Here is an 18,884-nt window from a genome sequence, read left to right as displayed (position 1 = left end):
TTACTAGGGCCTACTCAGGCTGGACAGTCGGCTCCTACCGCGGTCTGCAGGAGGAAGAAAGGCAGGTCCTCCTTCTTCCCTGTGTAGAGCCTCTTCGATTCATCATTCATCTACCCGCCCTAGAGGAACCTCTATCGGGCGACCACGAAGAGCTGAGATACCTGAAACACAGGAACCTCAGCCTTACTCTTTTAGCGATGAAAGTCGTAGGTAGGACTTTTCTTGCTGTTTTAGATCTTAAATCTTACGTGGTTTTCTGGGCCAAAGATGAAAAGGCCTGTATACCAAACCTTGAGAGAAGGGGTGAGAGGAAAAAAGAGGTATAAATCAATTCTGATTTTGATTGGATGTGACCCCATTAGCCAGGAAAAGAAGCGAATGGGCCCTTTTCTTCAGGAGTCCCTCTGAGAAAGGTGCAGTTAGATTACGTTGGAACTATCTCAGTCGCTATCCATTTGCCACGCGACATCAGATATATAGGTTCTTATCAGTCGTGTTGAATAATTTCATCTTCCTTATTAAAATCTCCAAATTCTTTTGAGGGGTGGTACAATTCTGATATCGACCAACAGCAGTTTTCCCCATGACCCTTTCGGCGAGAAGAGTCAACAAGATCGAGAAGGTTCTGGGAAGGAGCAGGTATTTCGAGGCGAGCGATTCTCCAGTTTGATATTAAGCGCTAGACCTTGAGCTGGTTTGGTTGGAGGAAGGAAAAACAAAGGCTGTGCTGTTGTTTCTCCTTCCAAAGTATCCATTCTTAAGTAAATGCTGCCCTCTTAGGCGCCTTCCCAAAGAGTAGAAATTCTGCAGGCGGGGAGCGAGAACAGTCAGGATAAACTTCTCTAGGAAAAATTTCCGAAAACAGCTTCATAAAGCCTTTTCAAGTCTGATAAAGCTGATGGCCTTTTTATATTGTCTTCGTCAGAAATCTACAATAGGATTCACAGGAGAATGCGAGATATTATCATTCTCTTCTTCTTCGATTTCACGAGCGGAGTATGGCGATCTTTCAAATATCATCTTGGCGCCTGGCGTCCTGGCGTCTCTTTTGGTGCCTGGCGTGTTCAACGTCCATTTTCTTGACTTAATGTCTTGGCGTCCCAGCTTCATGGCGCCCTGGCGTCCTGAGTCACCAACTTCGACACTTGGCGTCCAGCTTCTCTCACGTCTGACATCTGGCGTCCAACTTCTCAACGCTCAGCGTCCTGGCGTCCAGCACCACCGGCGTTCGGCGTCCTGGCGTCCAACTTCGGCGGCTCGGCGTCCTGGCGTCCACGCCGCTACCAACTTTTTCGCTGTCACATCAAACCTGAGGTTGCCGAACTGGCGCCTGTCGCGACATCGGTCAAAAGCTTCCTCGGTTGGCGATACAGCAACCAATGGACGAAAAATACTTTAACCTCGCCTTTCTATGGCGGGTGGCGTCAGAAGCGTCAACAGATGCTCGGGGGCGAAGCTTCTTTCATTAGCTAAAGCCTCTTGCCTCCCTTAAGTCTGTCATTTCCTTCTCACAGGGGTTGGTGAGCTTGGAAGGTCTAGGACTAGGAGCACAACAGGACCGGCGGTCGCACCCTCCCCTGCACTTACACTAACAACATATTAACACTTGTATTTTTAGATCTCTTATTATAGGTCACATATTGTATCCTGTCTTCTGAGAGGATTTTACCTGTTAGACCCAGGGTCTGAATGGCAGCCAACAAATCATTAAGTGAGTCCTTACCTGTTTCAGTAGGGGGTTCAGAGACTACCACTACGGAGAAGGATCAATAGGATAGTTATCAAGGGAAAGAATTAACTATTCCTGGTTATATCAAGAAGAGTGAGAGCAGTACTCTTGGCTCTTCTGAGCCGGTCTTTCATTCCGTTCTTCAGACATACTAAGTACAGGGATCGAGGAGACTTTAGCGGCAACGCATCCCCACACACACATTTTCGCACTTCGATGAAGTCAGATATGTTTATAAGAAAATCCAAGCGAACAAAGCGAAGCCAAAGTGTACTTCACCAAAATAAGTTGCGAAAAAACACAGGCTACGAGCGAAATTCCATCGATGTTACCGACACAGCGGCAGGAAGATCTGAGGAATAAGTTGGAGATGGTTCCAGATGCCTGGGTAGAGGCGCCTGGGTGGTTCACCCTGACTACCCGATCGGCGATTGCGGTTTTTGAGGTCTGCCATTGATCAGGGACTTAAGCTATATATATAACTACCAGGTAAGTTAGATGTTTAAAAATGCACAATTACAATATTAGAAAGACTTCCATCAAATTTTTCCTTAATAGGATCCTTATGCATGTAAATGCTGATGCTGATCATATCTTTGCTTAGTACTTCTCCGGGTGGATTTGAAGACATCTTCATTAAATAAAAAAACTATTACTCTCAACCTAAAAGTACTTACCTTTCAGTCTTGAAAGTCAGGGCTATCTTCATCTGTTGAACATGTGTCACAGATCAACATTTTGCACTTCAGGTTCAAAACCTCCCAGGGATTCCATAAGACTGTTCAAGTTCTCTATAGCTGTTGCCTGAAAGTATTTGATATAAAAATATATATAAATATAAAAAAAAAACATTATGTAAAGTTTCTGGCACTCATCACAGAAAAAAGCAAATTACCTGGTAGTTAATTCCCCTATAAAATGGTCCCAACCATCTGATCAGAGTTTCAGAACACCAATTGAAAGTATTTTTCCCCAAAATGACAGATATATTTGAACATTACAAGCTGACCTGAACAGATCAATAGAGCCTGATCCTAACATCACACAAACCCAAAATTTTTTCCCTTTGTGCAAACCACTTCTCTGGCAACATCTGCATACAGTAGTTTACTTATGGTCACACTTAAATCAGTAAACCAAGTGCTTACTCCTCCTCATTCAATGTCTAAGTTTACTTTTACATATCATGTTCACCATGGCAATGAGTAAGTACTATTTCTGGTAGTATTTCATGTTTCATTTGCAACTATTTCAAAACTCCTACGGCCCCTTTTTCCAAATAGGATGATTCACTATACTGTACTGTACTTTGGAGAAAGGATGGCTGCACATTTAATTTTTTGCCTTACTCTAGTCTTAGTTATTTTTTAATATTACATGCAAATGATTACCTTTACCCAGAAATTAATCTGGTTCTATTGCTAATGGCATCCTAGGAATTATATTATAATAATTGAGACCCAGGCATCACATGTCAGCTACTAAAATTCTATAGGTGAGGCAGTTTGCCATCCATCATCACCTGCTCCTAGATGTTCTAAGAGCAGTCAAAAGTAGGTTCAATGTCATGCCGAGTCTCTTACTTAAAAACAAAAAGAGACAAATGAAGCCAAAAGAAAAAGAGGAAGTCCACTCTAATTTCATTGAGCAATTTTATACCCATGTGTCATTACATGTACTATTCCCTCTAGACTCTTAGAGGGAATACATGTAATGACACACAGATATATGTAACTGCTCCTGGGAAATTAGATTTGGCTTCCTCTTTTTCTTTTTTGCTCCATTTTTCTCTTTTTATTCTTTAAGTAAAAAACTCAACATGACATTTAACCTATTTTTGACTGATGACTGCCAACTGTTAGGTCATCATGGTTTATAGTGGAAATGAAGCACACAGGCATAAGATACAAAATCTGGTGATGGATATATAAATTTTTCCCTAGACCTGACATTTTTGTACTTTAAACATTCTTCTCCTCAAAATTAAAGGTTATCAAAATAGGCATTACATAACTTTTTTAAACTGTGTTTCCCTGAATCCATAAAAATGTTATAAATATCATATTCTGAACCTCCACCTTTTGTGTACTATATGGTTGTGTATGGAAGTGCAAACAAATAACTCTTGACACACACCTATATATATATTACATCATAATACATACAATGCTGGTACTGTAAAAAGTAAGACATGAGACCTGAAATAAGACCTAAGGATAAAAATAGACAATACATATGATAACCATAACTCACAAGATCAAGCAACTTTAAAAAAAATGAATCTATGCCTTACCTCATGTGAATCACGTACTATCAAGGCTTCACAAGTGGTATTTCTGTTCTTTATGGCTTTCTCCAAACATTTCCACACTGCTTATCTGAATATCTGCAGTATAATCACTTATTCTTGATCTTCAAGGCCATGAGTGAAACTTACTATCAACAACTGAAGGTGCTGGTACAAAGCATCAACATCAAATTCCTTTAAATGGAAAAATGTAAATAAATTAGGCCAGAATTCCGTAAGCTAGTCTGGTTTCATTAGAAATTTTACAGAATGCTAAATGTATTAATAAGCCATAAAATGTGCTGAAGCAATATTATTTATAGACTGAAATATGGTACAAATGAGTACAGCATATTGCTCTTCTCTTATTTAATAAAATATTACAGAAAACTAGAGCAAATCATTCTCCACAGTTAATTTTTGTAATTCTAGAGACAATTTTTCACTTTGCTAAACTTTTATATAAATATAATTAACACTAAAATCAATAAAAAATCCTGTAACTTACAAAATTATATTTTCATAGTAAAATGATATTTTCATAATAAAATAAATTTTTGAACATACTTACCTGGTAGTTATATATATAGCTTAAGTCCTGATGTCACGGCAGAAGATTTCAAGAAACTCATTGGCAATCATGATCGGTAGTCAGGTGAACCACCTGTGCAGCCCTCTACCCAGGTACCTGGAACCATTCCAACTATTCCTCAGATCTTCCCATGCCCCTAGTCTCTGGGGGGAGGAGGGTGGGAATTTGGTATATATAACTACCAGGTAGTATGTTCAAAAATTTATTTTATTGTAAAAATATCATTTCACTATCTTTCCTGGTAGTTATATATGGCTTGATTCCAGTTACCTTTGGTGGAGGGTCAAGACAGCCATCGTTGGAATTTGTAGGGTTAATAGAACCAACTTAAGGTCCTTACCTGGATTAAGGAAGCTGACTTCAATGAACTCCCTCATTTTATGCTTTCCTTAAGGAATCCCAGCGATCCTCAGGGGCTGAAGACCTCTAGGAGCTGCCAACCGGTGTACCAACCTCTATGTGACAGACAACCTATAATACCCTTGTTCCGAGCGCCACCAAGGAACAAAAATGATCATTTGACTAAAATTGATGATTGTGGAAGACTGCATTCAATCTTCACAAACAACCATAAAATTTCAACCATTCCAAGGTAAGAACAAAGGGTATTGTTTTATGGAATTGGATTAAGGAAGCTGAGTTCAATGGCTCCGCCTCATTATGTCTGTATTCCTTAAGAGGTCAGCGATCCCTCAGGGGCTGAGACCTCTGGAGCTGCCAACCGGTGTACCAACCTCTATGTGACAGACAACCTATAATACCCCTAAAATCAATGATTGTGGAAGACTGCGTTCAATCTTCACAAACAACCATCAAATTTCAACCATTCCAAGGCAAGAACAAAGGGTATTATTTTATAGGATTGGATTGGGAAGCTGACTTCAATGAACTCCCTCTCATTATGCCTGCATTCATAAGAGATCCAACTGATCCACCAGGGGGCTGAAAATCTCTAGGGGCTGTCAACGATTATGTAACCTCTGTAAGCTAGACCTCCTCTCAATACCCTTGTTCGGGCTCTACCAAGGAACTTTCATCCCAATGATTGCGGAAGACTGCGTCCAGTCTTCACAAACAACCATAAAATTCTCAATTCAAGGTAAGAAAAATTATTGGTTTATGGGATTGTAGGAATTATTCCCCTCTCCCATTACTGAATTAGATGCTATAAGCGGGCACAGCGATATAGCAATCTTCGCATAATGTCTTGACTTGTTTTTAGATACAGTGAGAGGCAAATACTAACTTAGCTATCCAGAAGATTAGGTGTCAAGATACTCTGCAGGGACCTGTTCTGTTTAAGAGCTACACAGGTTGCTACTGCCCTGACCTCGTGCGTCTTTACTTTCAGAATCTTGTAGTCTATCTCTCTACATTCCATATTTGCTTCTTTTATCAACTGTCTGATAAAATAAAACAGAGCATTCTTAAACATCTATACAAGAGAAACTTTTGACTGAGCACCAAAGCCCTTTACAATTTCTTCATAGTCCTTTGTCCTATCCAGTAGAGCCTTAGAGCCCTTACAGAATAGGACTCTCTCTCTCACTCTCTATTTATGTCCGTTAGGTTCCGAATCTCAAGCGTTCTGGGGCTAGGAATTTGTGACAGTATTCATTTTTTTGCAGAAGCCTAGTTGCAGTGAGCAGATTGCCTTGCCTTGTATAAAATCTATATTCTTGCTGAGCATGTCTCACTAACTCTTTTAGCTGTGGCCAAACTGACCAAGAAAAGAGTTTTCACCATTTCAAAGATCCTTTAAAGATGTCCCTCTGCAAGGGGATCGAACCTACTCCCATGAGGAACCTCAGGACCACGTCTGGGTTCCATGCTGTGAGTTCTCTATATACAAATTTGGGTTACAGGAAATATTGGAAGAGGACACATGGTTGTCCTTGTACCTCCTCTAAATACCTCCCACTTGGATTGGTATACCTTAATGGTGGATAACTTCCTTGATTTCGCGATAGCGCCAGCTGTCTCCTTCGAAAAACTTCTGGCTCTTGTGAGTTTTCCGATAGTCCGAAAGCAGTTACTAGTAGCGCTTGTAGGTTTTGGTAATATCTTTCCAAGTGGGGTTGTTTGAGTAGATCTACTCTCTGAGGTAGGCTACTCGGGATGTCCACCATCCAATCCAGTACTTCTGGGAACCAATCTCTTGTCGTTTAGTAAGGGGCCACAAGGGTCATTCCGGTCCTCTCATGTGACACAAAATTTTTTTTTCAGTACCCTGTGTATTATCTTGAAATAGGAAATGCATACGTCCAAGGTGGACCAGTCCACTAGAGCAGCGTCTATGTATATAACCCAGGATCTGGTACTGAAACAGTAAGTGTCAACATAACCACGTTTGCCTTTGTGTGAAGAATCTATGGAGCGTCTGAAGTCCTGATGTAGCGTTCATTCTTTTGAGAGGACTTTATTTCCTGCCTCAGAATGTCCGCCCTCACATTTTCTCCTTGGATAAAATTAGGTTACTAGTTTTACATTCTCTCCTTTGCCCAAAGAAGATTCTCTTATTGTCTCATTATAGAGACCTCAGGTGAAGTCACTTGTGTTTGCTGATGTAGGCCAGCGCTGCCGTGTTGTCGGTGTTGACCTGCACCTCACTTTGTTCCCCACCCAGCACTACTATGTGCATGTGTTTAGAACTCCTGAGAGCTAGAAGGATTGCAGTTAGTTCCTTCTAATTGATGTTTAACTTCTCCTGCTCTCTGGTCCAGGAGCCGAGACTTTATTTCCCTCGTGTTGCTCCCCATACTGAATCCGGCCAGCGTGGGATAACAACTAGGTCTGGGTTCCTCTAATATAGAAGGTTCCTCCTGGAGCTTGACAGGACATTCCACCACTACAAATCTGGTCTTATTGGTTTCCGAAATGGGGATGCACTTGGTCTCCAGTTCTATTTCATATCCCAGTTCGGTGATGAAACTGTAACGGGCATAGAATTAACCTCTCGAGGGAGACAAACATTCCAGCGAGGAAAGGGTTTAGCAGACTCATCAATTCCCTTTTGCCAAACATGACTGTCTCTTTATAAAGCTCAGAAATTTTCTTGAAATTGTCCTGTCTTTGCAATAAGCGGAAAAGCCGAAAATCCTGACTCTGAATCTTCATCCTAAGGCACCAGAACCTCTTGGGATGGGATCGGCTGAGATTTCTATCTGTTATCAGTAGACCTAATTCTTTGTTAGGCGGCGATGCCCAGTGCATCTTGCGTCCTGGAAGCTGCTCCGCGATCTGCTTCCAACATCTTGAAGCCTGGCGTCCTGACGTCAATGCCTTGGCGGCTTGGCGTCTTGGGTTAAATCGACGCTTGTCATCATGGTGTTTCACTCCTAGATGCTTGACGCCCTGCATCCAGCATCTAGAGTTTCACATTCACACGTTCAGCGTCTTAAACTTCTGGACGTCGAAGCTTTAGTTGCGGGCGTCTATTATCCTTCTCTTTGCCTGGTTATCCCGCTTGCATGCTTGGGAAGACAAAGTCTGCTGCATATTTTATAGTAAGCTATATCACCGGGGCTTCCTGCTGTTGGGGACAGCTGGAGCCTCAGCTCACGGCAATTATTTCCTTCTCATCGTCAATAATGGACCGTGGAGGTTCATGAGCAGTACCAATCCGAAGGAGGAAGAGGAGGATGTGCGAGAGGCAGCACAGTGTCCGCCCGCGACTCTTGCAGCGGTATCGGCTGAATAGAACTGTCGTTTGTTCTTGGCGGAGAGCTACGCCAGGGCTGGAAGGAAGAGCTCGGAGCTGCTGCTGTGGCTTACAATCTGTAGTCTATGAAGTCTTATCATGGCGTCCCTCAATATTGGGTAACTTGCTCTTGAGAGGTCTGGCTCAGAGCCAGGCGTCAACCTTGTTTGGGCGAAGAGAGGGCCGAAACTATAAAACCTTTCCGTGGACGAACTTCAGAAAATTCTTGGAGATCGGGTGCATGGGGACAGTAATCGCATCCTGGAGGTCCAGTGGGCCCTTCCAGTCATGCTGTCTGACACGCTGCTAGAACCGATTTTGTCGTTTCCATAGCGACCTTTGTTTGTGCACAAGTTGAGTGCAATCCGTCTAACACACCGGTCTCTAACCCCCAAGCGTTTGGGGGATCCAGGAATGCCGAATGTAGAATCCTGGGGAATTGGATCCTGAACTCTGTCTGGTCTCCTTTGCAACATCATAGACACTTGTTGCTGTAGAACCTTTGCCTTGGTTCTGTCGTTGCATTTGGCAGAGAAGGAGTCAGATTGTCTTGTTACTGAGGGCCTACTCAGGCTGGACAGTCCGGCTCCTACACGCGGTCTGCAGGAGAAAGAAGGCAGGTCCTCCTTCTTCCAGTGTAGAGCCTCTTTTCGTTGTCATTCATCTACCCGCCCTAGAGGAACCTCTATCGGAGGGCCGACCACGAAAGAGCTGAGATACCTGAAACACAGGAACCTCAGCCTTACTCTTTTTAGCGATGAAAGTCGTAGGTAGGACTTTTCTTGCTGTTTTGAATCACCCAAATCTTACGTGGTTTTCTGGGCCAAAAGATGAAAAGCCTCTATGCAAACCTTGAGAGAGAAGGGGTGAGGAGGAAAAAAGAATTATAAATCGAATTCTGATTTTGATTGGGCGTGACCCATTAACCCAGCCAGGAAAGAGCAAAGATGGGCCCTTTTCTTCCAGGAGTCCGCTGAAAGGTGCAGTTGATTCGTTGGAACTATCTCAGTCCTTTATCCATACACGACATCAGATATATGAGTTCTTGATTGTCAGTGCGTGTTGAATATTCCATCTTCCTTCTAAATCTCCAAATTCTTTTGAGGGGTGGTCCAATTCTGATGTCGATAACAACCGTTTTCCCCCATATGGCCACTCAGAGAAGAGTCAACAAGATTAGAGAAGGTTCCTGGAAGGGGCAGGTATTTGAGGCAGACGATTCTCCAGTTTGATACTAAGCCTTTAGACCTTGAGCTGGATTTGGTTGGAGGAAAAACAAAGGCTGTCTTTCATTGTTTCTCCTTGAAGTATCCATTCTTCGTAAATGCTGCCCTCTTAGAGCGCGCTACAGAGTAAATTCTGAAGGCGAGGAGCGAGCAGTCAGGATAAATTTCTCTGGGAAAAATTTCGAAAACAGCTTTATAAGCCTTTTCAAGTCTGATAAAAGAAGCTGATGGCGCTTTATATTGTCTTAGTCAGAAATCTCTGTGATTCACAGGAGAATGCGAATGTCATTCGCCTTCTTCCGATTTTCGAAGAGCGAAGTAGCGGCGTCTTTCAAAATATCATCTTGGCGCTGGCGTCCTGGCGTCCAGTCTCTTGGCGCCTGGCGTGTTGTCCATTTCTTGAAGCTTAATGTCTTGGCGTCCAGCTTCATGGCCTTTCGGCGATCCTGGCGTCCAGCTTCGGCCTTCGGCGTCCTGGCGTCCAGCTTCGGCGGCTCGGCGTCCTGGCGTCCATACTTCTAACTTTACGCTGTCCCGTCAAACCTAGAGGATTGCCGAGCAGCGCCTGTGCGACATCCGGTCAAAAACTTCCTCGGTTGATGTACAGCAACCAATGGACGAAAAACACTTTAACCTCGCCTTTCCTATGGCGGTGGCGTCTGAGAAGCACGTCAGCAGGTGCGCTCGAGGGCGACTGCTCGTGCTAAAGCCTCTTGCCTCGCCGTCTGTCGACTTTCCTTCTCACAGGGGTTGGTGAGCTTGGAAGAGGTCTAGGACTAGGAGCACAACAGGACCGGCGATGCACCCTCCCCTGCACTGCACTAACAACATATTAACACTTGTATTTTTAGATCTCTTGTGCTCGATCACTGTATTATCCCTGTCTTCTGAGAGGGATTTTACCTGTTGGGCCAGGGTCTGAATGGCAGTAACAAATCATTAAGAATATTAGGTCCTTACTGTTTCAGTAGGGGGTTCAGAGACTACCACTACGGGAGAAGGATCAATAGAGATAGTTATCAAGGAAAAAATTGCTATTCCTGGTTATATCAAGAAGAGTGAGAAACAGTACTCTTGGCTCTTCTGAGCAGTCTTTCATTCCGTTCTTCAGACATACTAAGTAAGTCCAAGGAGACTTTAGCAAGTAACATCCCCACATTTTCACACTCGATGAAGTCAGATATGTTATAAGAAAATCTCCAAAAAGCGAACAAGCGAAAGCCAAAGCCAAAGTGTACTTCACCAAAATAAGTTCTTGAAAAACACAGGCTACGAATGAAATTCCATCGATGTTACCGACACAGCGGCAGGGAAAGTCTGAGGGAATAGTTAGATAGTTCCAGTACCTGGGTAGAGAAGCGCCACAGGTGGTTCACCTGACTACCCGATCGGCGATTGCATGAGTTTTGAGAAATTCTGCCGTGACATCAGGGACTTAAGCTATATATATAACTACCAGGTAAGTTAGATGTTTAAAAATTAAGTTTCATACACAGTATACTTACCAAGTAATTACATAGCTAACGTTTCTACTCACGCAGCAGTTTTTTTTTAAATTCACGGTAGAACTCTGGGGAGACAACTTGTCAGAGTTCTTCCTGTCCGACTCGCGTCCCCTGGAAGGAGCCCAGGAGGTAGAGGGACAGGCGAGGAGGATTGGGCGCTCCCACTGGCAGCTCGGGTGGAGGAGAGAGCTTTCACCTAGGCAAAGCAGTCTCCTGAGGAGAGCGGAGCGTCTCGCGTGAATCGAGCCGCACATCAGTCTCCCCCCCAAGCCAGGCTGGCCGCACAGACATGGCCGGGGACTGGGAGGAGTCGAGTGTGCGGCTGGCTGGTGCGAACTTGCGCTGTCCTCTAGACGTGCCCCAGTCTTCTTCGAGGCCGTAACCTCTCGGGAAGACTAAGCAGGGGACCTCTTCTCTGCTTCTCCAGGTGTCCGGACCCAAGGGACTGGTGCACCTTCACGGGAACCTGGCTTGGCACTTGCAGAAGTACCAGCAGGAAGAGTCGGGGCACCTGCATGCCCGGACTCTTTCTCTCGCCCGAGTCTGTACAGAGAGAGGTTTCTCTTGTACCAGACGGGTATCCCGGTCTCCTTGGAAACCTGGGTACTTAGAGGTCTCGGCGCAAGACTTCTTATGGGGGAGAGAGGCAGGCTTCTTCTTCTTTGGCGGGGTAGCCTCAGAAAAAGAGGAAGAAGAGGCAGCAGACGAAGACGAAGACGACGATGACAAAGATGAAGATGAAGACGACGACACCTTCCGCGATCTCTTCTTTGACTTCTTCGCCATCTTCCTCAGGAGCAGCCGAGGCTCAGGAGCAACCAGGGGGGCCACAGAAGCAGGGACAACCCGGGCCAGCAGTTGCCGGGGCAGAAACATCAGCTCGGTAGCCAGGAATGTCCGGTGGAGGAGCCAGGGATGAAGGCATGTTGCTTCACGTGAGCAGCCAGGCGGGCCGAGCCAGGATTGAAGGCACGGGAGGCGTATCAGCAGCCAGGCCGGGCCGAGAGACAGGGAAGCGAGGAGCCGGAACCATTGTCACAAATGAGCCAGGGTCAGCAACAGGGGCAGGCAATGTCATGTACGGCAACGATGACTTCACCATGTAAGAAGGCCCAGGTCAAGATATTGGGGCCAGGAACCCAGGGGGCAGCGGCACAGGATGGTGAGAGGCAGGAGCAGCTGAAACGTCTAAGTGCGAAGCCACCATCACAGGCAGCTTCCCGAACGCAGACATGGTGACAGTCATGGTGGTGGTAGCGGTAGCCGAGTGGGTTGTCACTGGAGCGCCAGACAGGTGGGACACCAGGCCCTCCAGTGACCGAACACCAGGTGGACCCAGGTGTATCCAGGCAGAAAACAAGTTCAATACCTGGTCCATAGGAACTTCCACCACCAAAACCTGAGGAAACATTCAGGTCAAAATGGGAAGCCTCTGCTCGTTCTGGGGGAAAAATTTTGCCCCCAGAGCGAGGAGAGGCCCCTGAGAGGATGTCCTGATCAACCACCTCCCAACGCCCTTTCACACCCAATGAAATGAATGAGGAAGGGGAGGGGGAGTCCTCACCCAAGGGAGAGGGAGCAAGCAGGGGATGTTCGCAGGGAGGGAGAAACGATCCCGACACATTAGTCACCACTGGAGTCGTCGGGGGCGTGTTACCCTCGGATGATTCCTTGGCGGGCTTCCGACGGTAGCGTCTCCTCCCTTCGAGCCTCTTCCATTGCTCGGGAGACCAGCAACAACACTCACTACAAGGAGCATCGCGCGAACACACTTGTCCCCTGCAAGTTGGGCAAAGGGCATGTGGGTCTGTGTCAACACTAGAACGAAAGGTATTACATCTTTTACCTCCTACCCCAGGACACACACGCTGGGGATAGGAGGGCTTAGAAGGCTTATCAACATTCATCATTTACAAAAATAAGGAAAAATCCCACCAAGAAAGCTGAAGGGCAGTCAGGCAGAGAGCGAAGAACAACGTCCGCATTCTACAATGGCCGAAAGCAAATTGGAATGTTTACATCCGGGCAGGCGGTACTCCTGCCTCCCGGACGGTAGTTAACTGCCTAACCACCTTGTTCGAAAGTTCAACGGCTATTTCCAGGCTACGCTAAAAGTAATTTCTAATGTAAAGGACCAAGGGTTTGTATATCGTGTCAGAACAAAGATTTTACCATTATTTTTTGGCAGTGGACTGTAATTAACCTGTAACTAACCTCAGAACTGATATGTTATTGTATGCTGGCCATCCTGGAAGGCTATCGCACATGCACAGTGTTATAGGGGAACTTTTGGTAAAAGTGGAGTTTCCTTCACCGGGAGGGGTCTGGGGGGGCAGAGTCCCACAGCTAAGTAACACAGCCTACTAGGTTAGGTTAGGTTAGGTTAGGATACATTAGGTTAGTATAGTTCCTTTTACAATAGGTTTTCTTAGTCAACCCCCTTGAACATACAGTTCCCTAATGACTTGCACATGTGCAGAACCATTCCATAACAACAACATGACAGTCTGATTTTTCTCCCAGCAATTTCCCCCACCCAAAATCCTGCATTCCCAAAGGGACCCCAACCATGCTGGATAGAGATATGAGGTTAATAATAATTGACCAACAATAAACACCACCACCTCCTTCATCAGCGACACTAAAAGTATAGAAAAAATCAATTTCCTAGGTAACAGTCCGTGTGGAGCTGTTCTATAGTTTTACCCCAATTTGCCTATTCTCACAACATTTTCATGCTTTGCCAACTTTTTGGTTATTATTAATCTTCGAACATATAAACTACATACTGGATTTGTTTTTACTGATTCTGTTGTGATTTATGCATGTCCTACATTTCTGACTGGTGCACTGCAGTCAGTTTTTCTCCCAACCCAAAAAATCCAGTTTCCAACTGAGGTCCCCCATATTAAATGGGGTAGAACTAAGCTGGTATTACCTTAGAAATTGATTTTTCCTATACTGTAGTACAGTATTCTGGTTGCTTATTAAGAATTTGCTGTTATTTTTTGTCATTGACTGTAATTAACCTGTAATTAACCTCAGAAGCTGTACACTGGCCATCCTGGAATGCCATCGCACATGCGCAGTGTTATAGGGGAGCTTTTGGTATAAATTGGAGTTTCCTTCACTGGGGGGTCCGACCCCGACTAAGTAACATGGCCTGCTGGATTAGGTTAGGTTAGGGTACTTCAGGTTAATATAGTTCCTTTTATAATGGGCTTCTTTAGCCAATCCCCTCTTAAACATAAGGCTCCCTGATGACTTGCGCATGCGTGGAACCATTCCATAACAACATGGCGGTCTGGTCTTACTCCCGTTTCCAAAACCCCACATTCCTAAAGGGTCCCCAACCATGTTGGGTAGATATGAGGTTAATAATAACTGACCAACGATAAACAACACCACCTCCTTCGTCAGCGGCACTAAAAGCATAAGAAAAATCAATTTCCAAGGTAATAGTTCGTGCGGGGCTCTTGCTTAGAAATACCCTAAATGGTAGGCTATGCACCAAAAAAATGCTTAGAAATGCATAAAACACAAATCATGAAAATATATGATTCAAGTATTTGGACACTAGGCTAACTTAGAAGGCACCTGTTACCTCTTCTAACCATACCTTTCACTATATTTTCACCCTTCTTGCTGTGCAAAGTTAGAATCACTAAGCTCGGGCAAGCTTCCATCGTCGCCAGGTATTTCTCGACTGATCCCCAGAGATGAAATGAAGGCTGTCTTGGCGAAGGTAGCCTGGGCTTAAAATGTTTGACCCCAGATATTCTTGTCTAGGCCTAGGCGAGTTAACTTGATTCCAGACTGAGCTACCGATAAAGCCTAGGATAACCCATTGATGGGTGGATTTCTCCAGCTGGGTTGAGTAAGGCTAGGCCTATTTTCAACTGTGTTAGGCTAGCCTATGTTAACATTAGCCTTGACGAGTTCATGTTATGACAGGCTACAGTCTGGACCAAGCTCGAAGTCACTAATTGTTAGTCAGTCTACTTAAGCGTAACATCCACGTTCTTCAGGTAGAACAGTTCTTCGTGGCAGCTACCGAATACCGATATACTACCGTTAAATGTGAAAATAGTGCTCGCAGCTCGCAGGAATGACACTTTGCTTAGATCCATTTAGAGATGAAATTCGCTGGTAGTAGAAGACTGGGCGTGCCTTTGAAACGGCTCTCTTGCTTGTTCTGTTTTCCCTTTGTATTTGTTTACATTTATTGCTCTGTAATACCATATATTTTTTTTAATAAATTCTTACATATGTTCAATTTCTTATTTTGATAGATCTGCAAACAGAAGGATGTTAGATATAAATTCCTCTTTATTCAGATGTTAAGTTGCAAGAGGTTATACCTTTGCAAGTTGCAGCTGGGCCTCAAATCCTTCCGTGAATATTACTTTTCTCTTTTATCTTTACAGGATTTACTTGACGGCTCATTTCTCATCTTCATCTGAAAAAGCTTTCATCTACAATCCAGTCCTTTCATTCCTAATATTATTAACTGTAAGTTTTGTTTTATTTGTAAACCCTACATTATTTCAACAGTATCTCTGATGCAAAGTTGTTCATATATATATATATATATATATATATATATATATATATATATATATATATATATATATATATATATATATATATATATATATATATATATATATATATATATATATATATATATATATATATATATATATATATATATATATATATATATATATATATATAATGTAACAACTTTGCATCAGATATTGTTCAAATAATGTAGGGGTTTACAAATAAAAAAAAAAAGTTAATATATATTAATATATATATATATATATATATATATATATATATATATATATATATTAACTTTATCACATACACAATTGTTCTGTGCATTAGTAGAATTGCTAAAAGGACCTCATTCAAACTGGATGGTATCTAATGGAGTTTTTATTCAAAAAGTTACAAGCTTTCTTGGACAAACAGTCCACATTATCAAGTATCCGAGCTTGAATGAGGTCCTTTTAGTAATATATATATATATATATATATATATATATATATATATATATATATATATATATATATATATATATATATATACAGAAGTCTATGGCGAGGGTTCAATCCTCGCAGCCGACCGGTCAGAGAGGTGGACACTTTGCTATCCGTGTAGACACCCCGGGATTACGTATGTAATCAACGGATAGGTTTGCTGAAAGCAAATGGGTGTTACAGATTAATACACACATAAACAAAGCCACTCCAACACCTTCAAAAACATAACAGATACCTCACACGTCTCGAACTGTCAACCTACTGCCCAGTTCTCCTCGCTGCTGGGAGAAAGGGAGCTGGGGTTTGGTAACATGTACACATTCGCTACCGGGGTCTAAGCGATGTCTGGCAGGGCAGCCGATCGAGGCTACGGCCTACCCCACCGCCAAATCAAAAGTCCTTCAAAGAAGGCATCGTGCTTACCCCATATAATAATGGGAAAAATGCACGTTAAAGAAGAAGATATATATATATATATATATATATATATATATATATATATATATATATATATATATATATATATATATATATATATATAACTATTTAAACACACACACACACACACACACACACACATATATATATATATATATATATATATATATATATATATATATATATATATATATATATATATATATATATATATATATATATATATATATATATATATATATATAATATATATATATATATATATATATAATATATATATATATATATATATATATATATATGTGTGTGTGTGTGTGTGTGTGTGTGTGTGTGTGTTACTAAAAGGACCTCATTCAAACTGGATGGTATCCAATGGAGTATTTATTCAGAAAAAGTTACAAGCTTTCTTGGACAAACAAGAAAGCTTGTGACTTTTTCTGAATAAATACTCCATTAGATACTATCCAATTTGAATGACGTCCTTTTAGTAATTCTACTAAAGCACAAAACACTTGTGTATGTGATAAAGTTAATATGTGTGTGTGTGTTTTGATAGTAATGTCGTTGAATTTCTTCTTGAATGACTAGTTTTCAGGTAATTTTAGATAATAAAACTATTCACTGAATACTGTGGGTGCCGTTCGTTCATTTTAGATTAAGTCAGCCTTGTATTGGAATGGGCTCTTTTTTTAACATCTTTCTTGTATCATTTTCCATTAAACCCTTGCAACCAACATTTCAGAATTATAAAGCTGTTCAGTCCCTTTTACCATACTATACCTAACATTTTAGCATATTGAATGAAGAATGTAAATGTATTTCCTTCAAGGAACTTATACATACATACATACATACATACATACATACACACACACACACACACACACACACACATATATATATATATATATATATATATATATATATATATATATATATATATATATATATATATATATATGTATATATATATATATATATATATATATATATATATATATATATATATATATATATATATATATATATATATATATATATATATATATATACATATATATATATATATATATATATATATATATATATATATATATAGAATATAAAAAAGGCCCATAAAACACTATTTAAACGTTGCAACGTTTAAATAGTGTTTTATGGGCCTATTTTATATATATTCATATTACACTGTGGTATTACAGGAAAAGACATTCATATATATATATATATATATATATATATATATATATATATATATATATATATATATATATATATGTGTGTGTGTGTGTGTGTGTGTGTGTGTGTGTGTGTGTGTGCAGTGTGTGTATGTGTAGCTTGAATTTTTGCATTTTTACAAATATTAAGCCAAAAAAATCACCTAGTATGCATTTCACTATACTGGAAATAACTTTCCCCCTAAAGAAATTATAATTGACACGTGCTTCGTCCAGGAGTGTAAGTTATTTGCCTGGGTGGAAGCAATTATCAGATATAATTCCCAACTTATAATAAACCGGATTTTAAACGATATTTGTGGCTTAATACCTCATTGGTAAGGGTTTTGAGTCCAGAGTAATTCAAATAGATATTAGTGTTGCTTTCGATTTACTAAGTCACAAAGCACTTATTTATAAGCTTCAGAATCTTGGTGTGAGTGGGTATGTTTTAGAATTACTTCAAAATTTCATTACAGGTAGGAACCAGCGAGTTGCTGTTGATGGGATCTTTAGTGAACCAAGATCTATTGTGTCCGGAGTTCCACAGAGTATTGTTCTTGGTCCACTATAATTTTTGGTGTATACAAGCGATATGGTTGTCGGCCTAAAAAACGAGATTGTTCAGTATGCCAATGATGCAACACTTGTGGGTGTAGTAAAGTCTCCACTTATGAGAAATGAAGCTGCCATCAGCATCAATCAGGACATGGACCGGATCAGGGAATGGTGTAGTCAGTGGGATATGAGACTGAATTCCAGTAAAACAAAAACAGTATTGATTAACAGATCTCATACAGATTTTATACTCCATCCTCCGATTCAGGTGGATGGGACTTTGCTGAATGATTCTAAAGCTTTAGCTATTCTAGGTGTAACTTTTGAATCACATCTTACTTTTGAGCAACATCTAATGAGTTTCAGCAAATGCCGCATGAAAGTTAGGTATTGTTCGTAAAGCCTCATATATTGATAACAGTAATAAAATCAGTGCAACCTGTTTTAGGTCATTTGTCCTTCCTTTACTAGAAAACTGTTCATTGTGGATGGCTGCTTCTGCCAGAAATTTATCTCTTTATAATAGAGTGGTTCGTGGTGGTAGGTTCCTGTGTCCTAATATCAGCAGTCATGACTT

General features: G+C 41.6%; 1 protein-coding gene across 1 annotated transcript in view; it reads right to left on the bottom strand.

The window, feature by feature from the left end:
- The window catches only part of LOC136849690 (uncharacterized), an 81,347-nt gene extending 66,160 nt beyond the window's left edge, over positions 1–15,187 (bottom strand). The window contains exons 1-3 of the mRNA XM_067123035.1: positions 14,659–15,187; positions 4,023–4,211; positions 2,407–2,533 (exon numbers count right to left, since the gene is read on the bottom strand). The gene's annotated coding sequence lies outside the window, so the exon portion shown is untranslated. The remainder of the gene's footprint in view (positions 1–2,406; positions 2,534–4,022; positions 4,212–14,658) is intronic.
- Positions 15,188–18,884: the final 3,697 nt, after the last annotated feature.

The sequence above is a fragment of the Macrobrachium rosenbergii genome, chromosome 21 (genome assembly GCF_040412425.1).
Source record: "Macrobrachium rosenbergii isolate ZJJX-2024 chromosome 21, ASM4041242v1, whole genome shotgun sequence".
NCBI classification, from domain to species: Eukaryota; Metazoa; Arthropoda; class Malacostraca; order Decapoda; family Palaemonidae; genus Macrobrachium; species Macrobrachium rosenbergii.
This window is presented reverse-complemented; position numbering and strand designations above follow the sequence as displayed.